Source organism: Leptinotarsa decemlineata, unplaced genomic scaffold (assembly GCF_025532065.1).
Source record: "Leptinotarsa decemlineata unplaced genomic scaffold, Ldec_3_MD MMD2_tig00026299_RagTag_RagTag, whole genome shotgun sequence".
Lineage (NCBI taxonomy): Eukaryota > Metazoa > Arthropoda > Insecta > Coleoptera > Chrysomelidae > Leptinotarsa > Leptinotarsa decemlineata.
The window spans coordinates 9,619,122-9,639,496 of NW_027412676.1; the positions used below are offsets into that span (position 1 = coordinate 9,619,122).

The 20,375-nt window shown below is 35.7% G+C and overlaps 1 protein-coding gene across 3 annotated transcripts in view; it reads right to left on the reverse strand.

Annotated features, from left to right (window-relative positions):
• The window catches only part of sona (sol narae), a 214,974-nt gene extending 195,277 nt beyond the window's left edge, over window positions 1-19,697 (reverse strand). The window contains exon 1 of one of the 3 annotated variants that reach the window (XM_074180559.1): window positions 19,328-19,697. The gene's annotated coding sequence lies outside the window, so the exon portion shown is untranslated. The remainder of the gene's footprint in view (window positions 1-19,327) is intronic. The other 2 variants (XM_074180558.1, XM_074180561.1) reach the window with 2 other exon arrangements.
• Window positions 19,698-20,375: the final 678 nt, after the last annotated feature.

A 20,375-nucleotide genomic window follows, 5' to 3' on the forward strand; every position in this document is an offset into this window, starting at 1 on the left:
TATCGATAAACACTGGTCCTTGATGGAGCTTCATCGCCAAACATTGAATTAAGTTCATCCATACACTGTTGCTGAGTTAATCCACGTCAGAAGTTGTAAAAAATAATCGCACGAAAATGTTCACGATTTAATTCCATTGTTGGGTTGAGATGAATCTTTCAAGTTACTATCAACAACACAAATAGCGCGCGCATGTCAAAACGTTCTGAATACGTATAAGCTCAAAAATGTCCAACTTTACGATAGAGCTGTCAGTTGCTAGATTGCAACACTAGGGTTGTCAAATCCTGAAACATAAAAGGCAACCCTCGTACGTGTGTGTAAGTACCTAACATGTGGAAGTATCATCATTCAAGCCCCATTCCTATTTTGAAAAAATGGGGTATGACACCACCGCTTGAAGAGTTGACGGTTTTACAATAGTTTTCAAGTCAAAACTAGTTCCCTTTTCAAACAATTTTTTTTTATTCTCGAGTAGTAATCTTGAAAACCACAAAAAAAGCTTGTTTGTGTATGTGTGTTTCACGTATCATTATTCTTTGAGCAATTTTCTTTCTGTCTCAGTTCTGTATACATACTGAATACGCACCTGCCTCTCTATTACGCAATGGCCAACACCAAGAATTCAAATAACGCCGTTGACAATTACTATGTTGTCACTCTCCACGAGTAGGTTGATCGCTTTTTTCCATCGAGGTACAGTTATGCCTATATTCGCTGCATTGCAAGAGATAAACAATGCAAATATTGCAGCACGATCTCTTCTTAATCGCTGCCTGGTCTCGTGAACAAGAACATTTCTCTTTCCTAGATTGTAACGAGCAACGGGGATCATGATGACGCTGTTCTTATCATTATTCCAATGAGGAAGAGCGAGTCTTACATTCACCACTATCTAATGCTTTCACGCTAATCACGACAGAGAAATCATTAAAAAAAAAAGACAGAATAGGAAAGATGAATCTTCCGGTAGGGTGGTACTGAGGGTTGATTAAATACATTTTTCGAATTCTTAATTGCCGTCTCATTTTCAAGTTAATCGTTTCGTTAGATCTGAGTTAAAAAACGTAGAATTAATACTTCATTAGAGGTGTCAGAAATCATCGTAAGTTTTAAGAGGGTGGTCTGAATAGTTTCCGACCTCGACGTGAAGATAGCAGCACTCGCAAATAAAAGCTGGTGAATTTCGTTGTTCATCTATTGACAGTCAAACAGCAAAGTTTCAGCTATTTTGGATGCACAATTGTTATGTAACAGTCGTTTGAGTAAGTTGTTGTAAGTGCTTTTATGAAAATGGACAAGATCGAGTATCGTATTTGTTATTGAAATGCAATACACCTACGTAAATCAAAGATAAGTTGGATTCTGTGTATGGGGACTCTGCACCATTATTTACCACAGTGAAATTTTGGGCAGCTGAATTTATACGGGGCCGTAAGAATTTGAGAGACGATGAAAGTTCCAGACATCCCAAAACTACAACTACCGACGAAAATATAGCCAAAGTTCACCAAATGGTGCTAAACGACTGCCGAATTAAAATGAGAGAGATAGCAGGAGTTATGAACATGTCAGAAGAACGTGTTCGTCATATATTAAAACAACACCCAGGCATGAGAAAGCTGTCCGCCCGTTGGGTGCCGCATTTGCTCATATTAGACCAAAACCGTGTTCAAATGAACATTTTTAACTCTCTTTAGATGAAACTTAGATAGAATATTCAATATCTAACGGTGGTGTCGAGGTTAACGATCAAGTCTATCGCTGTGTTCAATTCTCTAACGAAAACTTTTTCATGACGTCATGAAACAAAAATGTGTTGAGCAAAAAGATGGGCTGACGTAAGCGCGCCACATGACTGAGTGGTTTGTATTGTTGAGGGATACGCCTGTTCGTCTGTCTGTCTCAATTATTTATGTCCACAGAAAATTCAAATCTCCCGCCAAGATGATCTGAAATGCAGAAACGTGCGCTCTGATTAGCTGGCGAGCTGCGTGACAGTTTGACGACACTACATGACAATTTGGTACACTCTGATTGGCTCACCGCCTAGCTAGCTGGGTTACAGGACACCACGTGACAATTTGGTGCACTCTGGTTGACTGGGTGGTCTGTTTGTCTTGTAAGGCGAGCTGAGAGGCAACCTGACTAGTATGATGACGCCACTGTCTGCCTGAACCGACGAAAAGTAGTAGACCTTACGTCGGTTACGTCATCACAGCAGTCAGGTTGCCTTTCAGCTCGCCCAATCAACCAGAGTGTACCAAATTGTCACATGGTGTCCTGTCACTCAGCTAGCTAGGCGGTGAACTAATCAGAGTTTACCAAATTGTCAGGTAGCGTCCTCAAACTGTCACACAGCTCGCCAACTAATTAGAGCGCACGCTTCTGCATCTCAGAGCTAAGGTATGTTGGGGATTATCTTATCAATCACATTTCTTATATTCTTAACAAAATTTTTAAAAAAGAATCATATTCCTTCTGCCTGGAAACAAGCCCTTGTTTTTCCTTTGTCTAAAGGTGTTACTCCCACAGAACCGTCGCTTTTGAGTCCAATTGGTGAATTGCCTGTATTGTCGAAGGTGTTTGAGCTAGTTTTGAAGGATCAAATCAATCACTTCGTAAACGAAGTGCAATCAGGTTTCCGATTATCTCAGGGCACTACCACAACTCATTAACATCAACCAGGATTCATTCCTGGTCACTGATGAAAGTAACCTAACATCTCTGGTACTCTTGAATTACACTGAAACATATCCTAAATCAGCGTATATTGGATGTAGTTGTGCAACTATTGAAAAGCTACCTCAGCTGTTGTACCCAAACCATATGTTTAGATGGTCAATACTCAGATACCTTGCCTGTAACTCATGGAGTACCTCAAGGCTTGATTCTTGAACCTCTATTATTTTCGCTCTACATTTCAGACTTCTATAAAGTAGTAAACAATTCCTCTATACACCAATATGCTAATGAAACCCAGTTCTATACTTCTTTTCTTCATGATAGCTGACAAACTTCAGTAAAAAACGTTAATGTGGACCTTCAGAACTTATTAGATATATCTGCTGCACATAATCTCAATTTAAACGCAAATAAATCTCAATCAATTCTTTTTGGTCCACAAAGAAAATGACTTGAAATAGCAGAGTCTATATATATAAAATTGGGAGAAAATAAATCATCTGTTGTTTCAGAAAGTAAGAATCTGGACCTTTGGCTTGACTCGAAATTCCGATTTCATAAACATATAAACAATTTGTGTAAGAGCTCGTATAATATTGTGCGTCAATTATATGAAAGTAGAGATATAAAGCCATCCAGATCAAAATTGAAATTATGCGACTCTCTTATTATGTCAAAAATGTCATATTGTGATATTATTTATGGTCTTGCATTGATACAAGCTGACGCAATGCGCCTTCAAAAAATACAGAACAACTGCATTCGATTGTCATAGGGGATTCGTTAATACGACCACATTTCAGAAAAACTGAAAGAATCTGGCTGATTCAGACTCAACAAAATTCGTTAGCTTCATCTGCTTGTGGCAACTATGAAATGTTGCTAAAAAAACCAGAATATCTACTGAGGAGATATGTGATATTTTCATCGCGGAATAAATCTCATACTCGCAACCAGAATACTTTCATTATTCCTTAGACACTATGCCTCCCTATTCACGCGCAGTTTTATATATAATTCAATAAAATAATTTCAAGAAGAAATTAAAAGTTCATTTTAAATCAACTTGAGAGTTTCTTAGACTGGAGAAATAGTTTTTTGGCTGTTTCCTTATTGGTTATTGACTTTTGATTTCCTTATAATATAACTCTTAGTTGAATGTTCTTCCAACCCTAAGTAATCAATCACTTTCATTCACTGTGATGTATTATATAGCAATATCCTTCAGAGCTATCTTGTAATTTGTAATCATTCACTTACTTTAGTTTTTTAATTTTTAGATACCTAAAATTTTTTTCACTTTAAGTTAATGGGTTATATTGAAAAATAGCGTAAGCTGAACTTCATCGACAATCTTGTAACTTGTGTACGATGAACAACGCCCTTTTTTTCACCGTAGTGTGCGCTGGTCAGGCCCTATTCCCCGATACATTCGGGGAAATTCAAGAGTAGAGAGGGTATCATTCCACCAAGGACTCCGATAATCAGAACAACCATCTTGACAGAGTGATCTGGATATAGAGTCTGCGGAATTAGAAGAGAAAATCTCGATATTTTATCCGTTTTTCCTCCTCTTTTCTGACGATATTTGTCTCGCCAGGAGCTGAAAACTCCACGACAAATATCGTTCTGCTCTGGTGGTCGAGAAGGACTACATCAGGCGTATTAGCTTGTATGGGCCTGAGGGTGGAGAACGAATAGTTCCAATAAATTCGTTCCTTCTCGTTCCCCACAACGGATTCAATATCCCAGGGAGCGTAGGGCAACACCGGTGTCTCGTCAATACCGTAAAAGTGCCGTAGATGGTAATATAGCACTCTTAGGGTCGCGTTATGTCGATGGATATAGGCCGAGACCGCATATGCTGGGCATGCTGATAGCAAGTGCATTAGGGTCTCGGGCGCCTCGTGGCAGGCTCTGCAACTTGTGTCAGGAACCTCTATTCCCATCTCGCGACTGCGGTAGACTAAGATGTTGAGGACACCATCCTGGCAAGCCACGATGAACCCCTCAGTTTCCGACTTCAGCCCACTCGACCTGAGGAAAGCGAACGTCAGGCGCTTTGATAAGCCAATGTCTCCAATGTTATTGAAGAAGATCCCATGCATTGAATTATCCTTGTGCTTCCGCAGAAGTAAGGTGATCTCTGCGGCTTTCATCTGAGCTTTTTGCTGATCGAGTTCCAACTCGGTGACAGAGTTGTGGTCACCTCGTTCAGTGTCGAAAACTATACCGAGTTCATCAGCTGCTCGGGCAGCTGCCCTAAAGAGAAATGCTCCATTTCCTGCTCTCTCATGGTCACGGACCATGCAGAGAAGGGGATCCGAACTCCTGACGACTTTACAGGCTGTATCCAATAACATTATGTCATGTAGACACTCCAAACTCAAAAGTCCACGGCCTACCTGTTGTCGGGGGAAGTATAACTGTGGAACGGACGACTTGGGATGCAAACTCCGATAGAGATGCATCATTTTTCCGGTCTTTACGTGAAGTTGATACAGCTCCTCCCGAGTCCAAACGAGAAGAGTGAGATTGAAAAGGCAAGCATATTTGTTGCACCAACTTTGTTCTTCCTCGACAGTTCCGATGACCAGATCTGTCGAAGTTTGTGCTGATACTTGCCGCGGAGAGAGGTTTTCACTGCTGTTACCTCTTGTGAGGTAACTTACCCCGAGGTAAGTATACATCTTGCCGGCATCCAGATAGTGAAGTATGCTTCCATCTACGAGCTGCACATCCTTTCCGTAGTCCCCGCATCGTCCTCTTTTGAGATGGACCATTGCACATTTGTCTATCCCATTTATCATTATTATTTTTATTTTTATTATTGTTATAAATTTACATCATTAAGATTCAGTATATTCATTTCGGTACCAGTGCTACATCTGGTAATTGAGAAATCATATTTCAACTTCAGGTAATAAAATTTCTCGAAAGTTTCTGTAAAATATACGTCACAGTACTCAAGGCACATATACATGGTGCTCCACTTCGATGGATTTTAATCAATAATAACATTTTTCTGTTTTAAGCAAGAAGCACTAGATTACGTGGGTCTTCGTCTAAAACGAACCACTTTTCTTGATTTATTTCCAATGACCAATATTACACGCCATTATTATTCATATAATTATTGGGACGCTAGTCAAATAAAACTGACAAATTATACTTCATTATACGACCTCTAAAATCAAGGTCAGCTGGTTCTTCTTGAATGCTGCATTTTATTCTTGGCGACAGCAAATATATACCCGCGGAAGCAATTTGATGTTGTAATAGCTATTCTATTTTTTGGAATTGTAGTACATATACCATACTTCAAAATAGTTGAGAAATTATCAATAAAGTAACAATATGGTAATGAAAACAAAATTGTGTTGTTTCTGTGATAATTTCGAGACTATTTTATTACGGTTTTTTAATTTTATTTTATAAACGTTTGTATGCCCACAACTGATTGTGTTCACGGTTGGTCTGATATAATCAATTAACATTTTGGAAGTAATTATAAAATACCAACAAAATAAAACTGTTTTGGTGGTTGGGAACTTCGCGTTTTTACCATTTAGTCCAAACACAACAAAAATTCGTATAGTACACTACTAGAATGTACGGAAAATATCTAAATATTGATACTTTTCACTTACATTTACTGCTTGGAGCCATTACATAATATTCATACAATATTCTTTTGAAAATTGTATTCGGATTATCATCTGGTGCCCGATGATGTCAAGTTGGTTAGCGAAACATGAACTGAGGAAAATTGTTTGCAGTTCCGGTTTAACGTCAAATTTTACTTTTTTTTCTACGGTCCTCGTATAATAATGGTTATTTCGTTGTATTAGAGAAATCAAGCATACATAAGTTATTGAATATTGCACTGCATACTTTCCATTTCAAGTTTCAGAATTCTTCGTTGAATTTGATCAAAAATATATTTGCATTACATCAATGTTGGTATTGAAAAATATCCGAAGGCTAATGGCTCGGCTTTAAAGCCAGTGCGTAGGTGGACTCAACAATAATTATTTCATTAGCAGGTGTGTTGCTTAAATTTTAGTATGCTCAGAAATGTTACGTGAATTGAATTAATGATGAGTTTCATTTTGTGTTTTCATAGCGGTACTCAATGAAATGCAATTATATCTTCGCTTTTGTACACGATAAAAAAAGACCAGCTATATTTCGCTTTATGTACAAATGGAATCATGTCGATAAACTTCAAGACATTGTTCATTTGGAGAATCCATGATAATATATCAATAGTTTCGAATAATATCCTAATAGTATAATTTATTGAAATATTGTAAAAACGGCTATTCATCAGTTACACTTCACAGAATTTATACAAAAATTATACTGAGATTCTTCTACTTTTCGTGATGCTCCGTTATTTTTATGTTCAACTAATTTCTGAGAGGCGTTATAATGTATATATTTTTATAGTTTACACAAAATGAAATGAATTCACAAACTGTAAACAAACAAACTCACTTAATTTTTACAGTATGTCTAGCTAATGAATTGAGTAGGTTAAGTTAGGTCCAAAGTGAGTGAGTCTATTCGACCCACCACCGCAACCCGCAAGGGTTTATTGTGGCTCACACCTATTCACACTCGACCAAATAAATCCAGCTTCTTAACGAAGCCGATTAGTTCATATGGTGAGTAGTCTTTCAGGTCAGATAGTAAGAGTACGGCTCTGTGTGTGCTCTGCTGGTTCATCATTGTCCAAACAGAGGTGACACACACTGTCTTCTGACAGTCCGAGTCTCTACATATGATGATTCACATGACAGTGACCTGTAAGAAGGGCTGTTAGACACCGTAGTTCATCCCTACTATAGTCCAACAATCCTGGAAGATTCTGCCAGAAATCCATAGATTTTCTTGCCATCCAGGTGTTCAATCTTTGTTTGGCAAAGCCTAAAGCTATGCCAATGACATGTTCTGGTCCAATGAAGCTGCTTGCAGTACCCTCCTTTCCAAGGGAGTCAACAGCCTCATTGTCTTCCAGGCCAGTATGGCCTGAATCCAGACCAGAGACAATCTGTTATGTCTTCCTATCAAGAAGAGTCAGTCGTTTTTGGCAATTTGCTTGTTGTTGGACTGTAGTCCAACAACTGTTTGGTATCAAGCTTCGAAGGCTGAATAAACGCCATGGAGTGAGCCAATCCTGGAAGATTCTGCCAGAAGTCCATAGATTTTCTTGCCATCCAGGTGTTCAATCCTTGTTTGGCAAAGCCTAGAGCTATGCCAATGACAGGTTCTGGTCCAATGAAGCTGCTTGTAGCCCCCTTCTTTCCAAGGGAGTCAACAGCCTCATTGTCTTCCAGGCCAGTATGGCCTGAATCCAGACCAGAGACAATCTGTTATGTCTTCCTATCAAGAAGAGTCGGTCGTTTTTGGCAATTTGCTACCAATTGAGACGTTGCTCGGTAGGAGCCAAGCGCTTCCAACGCCGCTTAAATGTCCGAGAATATTTTTGTTGACTTGTTTATAAGGTCGGATTCTTCCAAAATGTATTGAGTAAATGATATTTTGTACTATGAACAATTCACTCCATTTCGAATATCAACACGAAACCTAGGCGTATTGTAAGAATAGAGTGAGGCCATTTTTGATGATGCATATATATATATCTTACACAAGCATTTTGGATATTAAATCTCACTGGGAGGATTTTTCCGGTTTTTTCCATATGAACTTGGCGATCTTTCATATCAGGGAGCTACAAAAACGTGGTATCAAAAGAAACTTATGGCCAAGCAATTTTAAATTTCTTCAGAAAGTTTAGTTTCATAGTATTACACAGTGATTGCATCACCTACAAATATGAAATAATGTAACTCCTAAAAGTTAATTTTTATTACAGTTTTGAAGATCCACATAAGAGACAGGATGTTAGAGTTGATTCAAAGAGAGTGGGGTCATTGATTTATGTGTGAGGTTGATTCCGCCAAATTCTCCGCACATAACTCAATGGCGTAGATATCCGCCTGAAATAAGGTCGCATAAGTCCCTAGGTCTATATATAGGTATATGTCCTGCCTCTAGACTGTACACTCGAACCTGAAGGTGTTTTTGATATATCAGTGTAGAATGCAAAGGTAACAATTATTGATACTATCGATTTATGGTACAACATTTTGAAGTATGTTTCGTATATTGAGGAATTTGTAATTCACTAGTATAAAAAATGCTCTCTTATATTTCTCTATCAAAATTGGTGAGTAGGAATTCACTTCGATACTTCTTCATTAATTTTTTCGAAGAAAAACGTGATTTCTTTGTCGCATTCAATATGGAAAAGGAAGGAGTTCTTTCAGTTGGACTCTATTTCATGGTTTGCATCTGAAAGAAAATGTGTGAATTATCTATGATCTACACACTTTCTCACAAGATTTAGAAATCATCACTAATACCATTCAAATACCACCCAAAGTTTGATAACCAATTATACAGATATAAGAGCATAGGCTCTCCGCCGAAGTCACGATTAAGAGAACGAAATCCGGGCTGCTGAACCGTGGTCGCACGGGACCTGAAGTACCAAATGCTTCGTCTGCTACTGTAGCAGACTGCAAGGACTAAGGTTGTACCTTGAAGTCTCAGCAACGACCATGACCTACCAATCCGAATTCTGTTCTCTTCTTCAAGTCAAACAACAGATAAACTATAGTCTCTTCACTACGAAAACACAATAGAATTCAGAAAAGTTGTTTCGAATTAAAATGTAAACTCAAATATCATATTCAAAATAGCCATGAATAAATCAAAATCATGTTGTTCTATAACGAATGTTTGGAGTACAAACTGAATAAAAAAAGCGATATTCGTAAAATTCGACGTTCATATGAAAGTAATCTTTTCGAAAGTACTTTTTCTTTCATGTAATTCAATGTCCATGTGAAAGTAGTTGTTTCGAAGGGAATTTTTTGTCCAGATTTTTTAAATTAAATAACCGTGTAAATGTCTATACGTACTGTCATCTAGACATGAGTAAATGTGTATATATAGGTGATATAAAGTCATAATGTCATTCAAAACGGTACTGATGAGGTAATAAGATAGGTGTGTTATTCCTAAACTTTGAAGTACACCATTGAGGTGATATGTCAAGCGTTTCACTTGAAGCAATTCTGAATGCATCTATTGCGATTCCCAAACAAAATCCTCTGGTGATATTCAAATTACAAAAGTGCAACAAAAGAAAAAATAATAGATTTTTGTCTAAAAACGATAGGAATCGCTTCGTCTTTTCGAAATATAGTACTCGATTGGTTTTCTAATCTACTAAATACGTTTCTAACAATTAATGATTCAAACTTGCCTTCCTATAATCTCATTACGCTTGAACGAATCCACAACAATCATTTTTTTTCTATTAACCTCTCACCCAACTACAAACAGATTACTCTGATGTTTGCTAATAAAATAGAAATCCGAATTTCGCCATTAATTGCTTGAACCTTCACACTTAATTATTTATATATTTCAGAAACAGTTTTTTGTGAAATAACTCAAAACCAAAAATTACGATAATGAGATAATTTTGTATGTAGTCACATAGGTTAGGCGGGAATTACAAGTGAAGTGATTGTAAATTGAAATGATGAAATAGTTTTTCAATTAGATATGTTAACTTTCTGCATTCACTAGAAAGTAAATAATTACAATGATGGGAGAATTTTGACAATATCTACATCTAATATTTTCAAAATTATTTTTAAAGAATTCCTAGAAGATGCATTTTTTCTCTCGATGGTGTTTTATTATTAATAATAATTTATCAACAAAACATATATCACAAATAATTACAGTTTGTAAAATAAAACCGGCATACAGTTAAAACTAATTCGAAGCGTCGCGTCGGTCCTAAGAAAAAAGAAAAAAAAACATAAATGAAAAAAGTCTAATACTATGAAACCACTAGAGAATTGTCAGTGATGACAATTGAAATGAGAAAATGCTCTATTTTGTAAATAATATGATGAATGATTATTTTAATTAATGAAATAATTCCTATCATAATTCATATACATTCCTACAACTACTTTTCTTCTGAGAATATTGAGGTAGCTTTCCATTCATGAGATAAACCTTATAAATTTTCCAAACAAAGGATCACTGAAAAATAAGGTGTGAAGTTTGTTTGGGACTACGGTACGCCTGCTCTAATTTTGATGATTTTTTTCCAAATGTTATTATGTTTGTTTTTTATATTATTGGAAATCAGAAAACTTTTGGAACATTTCAATTTTGTGTAGCTCGTTTTCGAAAATATAAACGGTACATTGACCATTTACGTAATAATATTGGTATCAACGTTGAAGTTTTTTTGATGAATATAAAAATGATGGAATGAAGCATCTGCACTTCAGGGCAGTGAAAATGAGTGAGAAACAATTAATTGAACATAAAATTGACGAAAGAAAGTTAAACATGGATTTTTTTGGATTTGAGATTTGTCAAAACTTTTTTTTAGTAAATTTCCCCCGCTTCAAGGATCTTTTTTCAGATTTCGGATATCTTCAATATTTTCCGAAATATTTGTAAAAAACCAAACCCCCTTTTTTCTGCTAAATTGTTTATAACTTTCTCAATTTTTTTCGAGCCCCTCTTGAATTTTTTTCAAAAAGTTGCTAGACGTCATTCTGAATCGAATGAGCCCTGGATCATAATTTTCGGTGCCGTTGGACAGAAGTCCAAAAAAAAGGATCCTGTGATCCAGGCGAATACTCAGATAACAGGCATTGTCCACTTCTCACCTGTAACTTCAACCTGTTGGATCATTGCTTTGAATATTCCTAATATATTTTAGTATATTTTCATGCAAAACTTTTGTGTATGATGATTTATTGAACAATTTTATCTTAAAGACCCACCATCATCAACACGTTTTATTTGTATAACTCAACTCATGAGTCTTTCAAATCTTCATTTATTGAATTTTCAGCTCCCAAATGAAATACATAATTGATGAAAACCATAGCACGGCCTAAAATTGAGCCTTGAAGAACATTGTTATTAAATACTTTCCAGTATGAAATGCTTGAGTCAGTTCCCATATATTGTCGTCTTTGACAAAAGTAGTTTTAAATGAATGCACGACGGGACAAGATAAACATACGTTACGAATATCAACATGGTTGCATAACCTGGTAATTAATATTGTCAAATAATTTCATATAGCAATTTAATATAGCACATTTTTTTTCCCAGAGTCTTCATTATTTGATTAGTTATATTTTCTATTCTAACAAATGTAGGTTCAGTTGAAAACCGTCAATTTTTTTATGAAACTGGTAAACTGGCTATTGGTCATATCTCATTCAAGATCTTCATTTTCTTATTTTGAGAAAGTGGCAAAATATTAAATATTTTTTCGTTTTTCCATGTTCAAATGAAAGCACAACCCATTCGGATTGTATTGGGTCCAAACCGACTGCATTGAATTTACCTTTCAACATAATTATATTTATAAACTAAATTTTCATCTACAACAGAAAAATATTGAATTATTGATTGAATTATTGTTAAAATTGAATAGATTAGGATCCAATGATATTATCAAGTGATCATTGATATCATTTAGCTTATTCAAATGATTAAAAAAAATAACCCATAACCCATTTCATCATTCACAATATTTTAGAATGAGTATTCTAGAATGCATTCTTCATTGTTGATTGTATTGGTTACATTTTCAAAGGCTTTATAGTGATTCGAGTGGTTCTTTTTTTATAATATCAGTAAATTCAATTTCCATGAAGGGTCCACTAATTGTTTTGGCTAATCAAATTCATAAAAATGTTAATTGGAAAGCATTTCCAATGGATTAGTTACATCATGTTTACAATATTCGTTGAGATGGGTGACTTTCTATTGTTCCAGGCAAATAATGAACACGTTTGAATGCGATTATTAACTCTGGTCAAGCACATCAAACAGCTGACTTAATAATCTTCAATTCCTTCCGGCACCAAAGAAATATTTTGCGCCTCTTACATAACGAAAGACCATAGTGAGAAGTCATTTATGCATATCAAATCAATTACGTTCAAGTCACCACACATTTCGACATTATCTACAACGAAAAGATTTGATCTACTTCCGACAATAAAACGCTGCGTTGGAGAATCTTACAATTATAGAGTTAATTGAAAATGGATTGGGTTACAACATAGTAACAAATAATATAATAGATTGGAAATAAATATTTTGCAATATTGGCAAATACTACTGAAATACTGGTTATAAGTTTTTTTCAATGAAATTTTTTTTTCCAGGGACTGTCATTAAACTGAAACGTCCATGAATAAATATTTGCATTCAATATTTTGTATTGTGCAAAATGAAGGCTAAAGAGTTGCAATTTTTGGAATTGAGTAGGACTGTAACTCTGGAAATAAGGTAAAACACCGATTCTATCTTCCGGAATAGTATCGTATACATCAAAATAGGTTATTACACACATTTTTTTTTTAAATCGGGTACCTATAGACTTTCCTAAAGATTAACTTCCATTTTCATTTCGAGTCATTGAATATTGAATAAAACGAAGCTGTTTCTGTAAAAAGATTCATTAAATAAAAATTATTCATATATTAGGTGCTGTATTACAAAAGCACCACCGTGTCTAAGCCAAAAATGTTTTAATAGAAGTATAACATGAATATAATAAATCAAAGATATGATTGCAAAGAGTTATGAATGAAGACCATATTTATCATTTTTTAAAGTTGCAGGTGAAATTTATAATAATTTTCTGACAAATGAAACCAAATGTTTCCACAGCACTTTCATATAAACTTAAAAAAAATTGTTGATAGTGTCCAACTTCTTCTACTAAAAATAATTTCCACAGGTGAAAACAATGCACTGTTTAAAAAAATAAACAGTCATCAACTCATATTAGCCGACAAAGCTGTGACGAATACATTTCAGGTTATCAATATAAATAACACATTCACGAAGTTACTATCAGCGTCCTATAATCAATAGAAAATCCATAAAGTAAGTTTGATCAAAACTGACTTTTTTTATGCAGAGAGGCAAATGCAACTGATAGACGCGACTCTTTATTCGGCCTTCTGTTGCCTGTTGGGTAGATATATTTTGTTCCATTGCACCAATTCGGGGTTTTTCATTGAGTGTCCAAAGTATGTGTGAGGTACCATCGATATTTTTAATTCGTTCGAAAGACCTATTGATGCCATAATGTGTGGGATATAACATCGTTCAAATGTCCGCCACGGCTTCTCTGGGCGGAGCGCCCCCGAAACGTCTAATTTTCCATGATTCTGGCGCGTTAATGAAGCATGAATTATGTTGGCTTAGAGGAACGCTGTAATTTGTGACTTATTCGCATAGGTACACCAGCGACTTAAGAAAACCCAACAAGAAAAAGTCTAACGGGATCAAATTCCACGACCTCGGTGGCCAGTTCACATCATCTCCACGTGAGATGACCATACCCCCAAATCGCTCGTGGAGAATATCCCATGTTGTATGAGGTGAGTGGCACGTAGCGCCGTCCTGTGGAAACCACATGTCGTTGGTGACCAGGCTAAAAGAAGTTGGTAATCATCGACCTACAGTGCTCGCCGTAGACAGTTATGGCCTGGCCAACGTCGTTCTCATAGATTTATGGACCGATGACGTCACCAGCCCAAAATCCATACCGAACAGTGCATTTTCGGAATGCATTAGAAGCTCTTGGATCTCATGTGGATTGGTACAGTCCCAAATTCCACAATATCCCAATCAACGAACACACGTCGTTGTCTATGATCGTTTACCTTCAGTTCATGGGTCAGTTGAATTTTGTACAGGTGCAGGCCCAAGTCACGGCGCAAAATTCGCCAAAATGTGGTCTGCTAAAGGCCCAGAGAGCAACGCTAAATCGACTGTCTCGAAGGCGCGCGGTACTTTGCTCGAACAGAATATCCATTTTGATAAAACAATTTTATTTTTTGAATAAAATATTGGTTGAATTCTATATCCTTCCATGGTGGTTTGCAAAACCGACTGAATAAGTGTTAACTAATTTGACAGATTAATCTTCAACAAGATGGTCGTTATGAATTGTCGAAATTCGGAAGTCCGTGTGTGGAAACCCTATACAGTGTCATCCCCAAAGTATGTACCATATGGTAAACTTATTTATTGAGGGTTTTTCGACAAAAAGTTATTCCTGATAAAAGTTTATGAATCTCCTTAAACTAACACACGTAATATAGGAGGAACCTTCAAATATTTGATTTTGTGACAAGAGTAAAATACTCTTATTTTAAAAAATCTCGGGAAATGTTAATTGAAAAAGTTGTTGAGCATTGGAAAACACATCTAGATTTGAAAGCATCATCTAAGTGAAGTTTTATTTTTCCACCCATTTTTTTCAAATGGGGACTACGAAAAACAAATTTTTGCTAAAACGATACATAGACAGTATCCTGTATACAACGATTCATTTTGAAAGCCTGTAATATTGCAAAGTATACAACTGTCGTGTTAACCACGGTCAATTTTTTTGAAAAGTAAATTAATCTTCAAAGTTTTTGGTGCGAAGTTATTTTTATTTTTTGTTGTCACCAAAAATTACTCAAAATTATACAGTATTGTAACAAAAACTTAATATTCAATAATATCAAATCACAAAACATCAAAATAAAATAGGTATTTCTGAACAAACTCATTGATTTCCTGGAGATTTTCTGGAGTAGAGTGTTTTGAGTTGAATCTCCAGAAAAATCAATATGTTTGTTCCGAAATGCCTATTTTATTTTGATGTTTTGTGATTTTATATTATTGAATATTAAGTTTTTGTTACAATACTGTATAATTTTGAGTAATTTTCGGTGTTAACAAAAAATAAAAATGACTTCGCACCAAAAACTTAATGCTGAATAACTTTTCAAAAAATATTTCCGGAGATTTTTCAAAATAAGAGTACTTTACTCTTGTCACAAAATCAAATATTTGAAGGTTCCTTGTATATTACGTGTGTTGTCCTGTATTTTGTTGGTGTATGTTTAGTTTTTGTCGAAAAACCCTTAATAAATAAGTTTCCCATATGGAGCATCCTCTGGAGACTGAAGATTAGGGAAGTGAAAAATTCGTCATGTACAGTACCCATTTCGTCAGATATGTGAAATAAAACTACGAAAAACTTCTTTTCAAATATCAAAATATTTCAAATTTGAATTGTATTCGTTAACACTCGTTACTCAACGATGACTAGTAATGCGGATTAACGACGCAGCTGATTTGTGACGTCAATAATTTCAGAGAAAGCGTTTTGATATGATATAAAATCTGTTGATTTTAGCAGTATTTTTGTTTGAAGAAGCAAGTGAATATGTATCTTTCTAATGATCAACAGAATATTATTGACATTCGAGCAAGAAGCCCACTGGGAGTAACAAAGGCTACTTTTGTCTATTTGACTGTTCTAAAAATAATTTGACAATAAAAAATAGTCGTATAGGTTCAAATTAAAAGGCCATATTTTTAGGAGAGATTAAATTTTGGGAAAAAATGTTTTTGACCTTCTACTTCTCCATCTTGATACAAAAAAATGTGGAAATCTTCCAAAGAAAGGAAGCAATCAATTCCTTAATGAACTCTTCACAAAGATGTGTAGATCATGCAAAAAAGTAACTTTCAGACACAAACTGGAAAGAAAATTCCTTTCGAAACAGCTATTTTCATATAATTGAATTACAAGAAAGAAAAATACTTTCGAAATAAATACTTTTTTATGAACGTTGAATTATACGAAAAACACCTTTCTCTATTCCGTTTGTATTCCAAACATGCAATGGAATTAAATCAGATATCATCCTCAGGATTCCCACACAATGAAAGATGTGAAATTTCACTTACAAATACGGATAACATTATAAAAAAACACTTAATTCATTCATATTTACGACTTTTCGTCAAGATGAAGAAGTAGAAAGCCAAAAACATTCTTTCGTATAGGTTGTTTTAAAAGTTTTGGACTATACCCATTGGTGCTCCTCATTACAAATTTATTTTTTTTGCCTGCTTTCAGTTTATTACTATATGATGTCGTCAAGCGATTTCTGGCCAATTTTTATTTACGAATTTTATCTATGCTGCCGAAACACATCGAAAAATTAACCAGTCGTTTGGCAATGATAGTTATTGAACGCACTGTTCGCCGTTGGTTTGCGAAGTTTCTTTCCGGAGAATTTAACCTCAAAGATGAGTCCCGAAGTGGTCGATCTAAAGTAATCCAAGACAATGAGTGGGTGACTCACGATTTGAACGATCGCGTTTCAAGGTATGTTCTTCTATACCTTCGGAACCAAAACGATCCTTTTTTATTTGGATCGTGACGTGAGATGAAAAGTGGATCCTCTACCATAGCAAGATACATTCAGAACAGAGGTTGGATACCGATGAGCTACTCAGACACTTTCCAAAAGCGAAAACCCATCTAAAATGACCATAGTTACTTTATGGTAGTCAGCAGCTGGTGTGATTCATTATAACTTTCAGCAACCGGGCCAAACCATCACAGCAGAATCTGACAATCTGGAAGCTGGGATCAAAATTAAGAAGAAGAAGCAGAATCTGACTGTGAGGAAATCTACGACCGAGAATTGCGTCAGCAGCAGCCGGCACTGATCAACAGAAGAGCTCTGATCGATCCTCTGATCTTCTATGATCATCATTTGGATAGAAATTATATTCTCAAAGTATTTCTAGTAAATTCGAGTTATTCATCGTGACTAAACACTGAAACGTATTCAGCAATTGTTGTTGAAAAAATCTCTTTTTTGGATTGTTTTTGTTAACTATATCCAGCACATTAACAAGGTGGTTTCTGTTGTACCCTAATATTGAAGTCTCTCTGCCCCTCTTTTCTTATTTTATATTTCAAATCACCTTACCTTCTTCACAAAAGTTCAAAAGTAGATGAAACTTCATTACTATGAAAAATCATAATGAGGAGATTAATCAGTGTCGTAAGTTGTAAGGTCAAACGACTTGAGTGACATTGCTGTTAGTGAAATTTGAATGTTCCTTGAAGATCCTTTTTTCTGTTTCAGTAGAAGAAGCCCCAGAATTATGGAAAGTGTGAATGGTGTGAAGCCTATAGAAATTCATCCCATTTGAAATCTTGGAAACGGAAGTGGAAAAATGATCTAGCAAATTTGTCAATCCTCAAACTCCCACCAAAGTGTATCACTGGGTTCTTATTAGCTATTATGACAAAGAAACTTGCGTGGGTTTGTAAGAATGGTACAGATTATCCAGAAAATCGATATTTTAGAAAAATATGTTGAACATATTGAAGAGATCATTGAACCTCTCATATTTTCCATGAAAAATTGTCCACTCATCATCCATCACTTTTAGGCGAGGGAATATTTGACGCAGTGGACAACTTTCAAAAAACACATTACCTACTGGAGCTTCATGGCTCAAAATTTTTCAGTTTTTATTTCGAAATGGGAATAATTAGGATTAGAAATATAATGATATTCGCGAAATCATAATATCTACCAAAATCAGGTATCCTCAGTTTCCTCAAAGTTAACAATTCATGCGTACATTCTGCATCCCCCCCTCCTCAATTTTTATAATCGCCACTTATAGATATTAGAGAAAATTACTGAGAAATCTGAATCTTCTAACGTCAGATCACTGCAAAGAGTATTTTTTCAAGGACGAAACACAAGTACTACATAAAAAATCTCAAGGCGCTCACAGAGCGGTGCCTGTGCGAAAGTAGCGATTCACATTGTATTTGAATCGCTGGAGTTTATTCCACATAAACGCAGTTCTCCATATGAAAGAGTTCCTAAACAGTGAAGTTCGAGGTGTACTGAGTTGAACCTCAAAACGATGAGCAGCAACAGTCCGTTGTGTATTTCTGATATGTGTCGCTCTTGGTGGAATCAAATGCGCTAAGTCACTTGAACACTTTCCGTGAAAGTATCTATAAAAGAGAGACAAATCTCCAACCTTTCTTCGATGTTCCAAGCTATCAAGGTTGCATGTGATGTTCGTGTCTCTAATCAGGCTCTTTTCTGGATGGAATCCAGCAACTTCAGCGTATGTTTGGGGGCAGAGCTTCATACATGAGCTTAATAAAGCATCAAAAGTTGCTGGGGTGTGGACAGTTTTCTGGTTTGGAATAGTGTTCCAACCCTTCTTCTTTTCTCAGCTAATTATTTCAAAAGAACAGATAATTTATGAGAAGTGAAGAAGTTTAGGGTCCACAGAGGGCACTCTGCGGAACACTTCCGTTTATAGGTCGGATTATTAGACCACATTACATATTCCTGTATAGTTTTAAATCTAACATTTTCAAAAATATATTTTCCGTAACTAGTGTTTGCCTGCCACAAATCCTGATAAATTACATAAACCGCAGTTGCCAAATACAGATCAACTTTATTCGAAAAATCAAAACCTATCATTCGAAATGAAATAACATAATTACTACTACAGTTACTAAAATACGACAAAACTCGCGTTTAAGTTTCCTTTCACCAGCCAAGTTCACTTTCGAATCAGTTTCATAAGAGCATGAATTGTGGGAATTCTAAAATATCTCGATCAAACAAAATCTGCTGAATACTAAATTAGTTACCTGCAGGATTCGTCCAACAATGATTGAGCTATGAGATGGAGGTATCACAAATAACTGAGCACTCGAAAATTCTGGCATGTAAAACGCACTGAGTCTATTCTGTAGCCGCGAACATTTCGAAAATTTGATTCACCGACTGATTCTGAATGGTTGTTGATAGTGTCTGCGCGCTAGTCAAGATATTAGGTAACAATCAACGATTAGAAAGTGCACAGATTTGAATCGAGACAAGATCTGTTCTGAAGAGTCGCGCACTTATCACTGACACCTATCAAAATATTCCTAAAATTTAAATAAGTCAACAATTGACGGTAGTGTCTCGATTAACACTGTTCGCCAACTTTGGCATTTATTTTAACATTGTTAAGAAGCGTGCGTGCGCAAGTCTGACTTGGTGTCGATATAGAGAGGGAAAGTGAAGTGAAAGGAAGTAAAGGACACGCGGTTCGCTCACCGCAAGAATTGTTCTTGAGTGCTTTACCCGGATGACTTGTGCTGTAACAGAAACATTTCATAGAATGGGGTTGCAGATCCATCTAGCGGAGGGAATGATAATGGCTGAGTGTTCTGGGAATAAGCATCATAGTAGTCTTGTGTATGGATTTAGGATATTGAGATGACAATATCCAATAATTATAAATTATTATAATGAAATATACCGCTGATAGTGTTTTGTGGCATACTTTCCTATCGAAAATAGCTAAATGGTCGTTTAGTGATAACTTCAGAATAAATTGTCTACTGTGATTTAATTATGAATTATATCATCAAGTGTCGGCCAATTCTATCCTAAATTAGGTAGGTAGTTGCCGAAGTACAGTTTTTATTAACTCTGGAAAACTGGCGGTCATGGAAAAATACTTCATTCGGGAGATTCTCAATACATTGAGAAGAGTACTCAATGGAAATGACACAAGAATCCTCGATACAGAATATTTCTCAATCCCAAAATTGATCTGAGAAAAAAGCTTAGAGCATTCTTTGAATTTTTATAATAAATAATATTATCAAAAAGCTCACACGTCAATTTTGTTTGGTTTGAATAAAA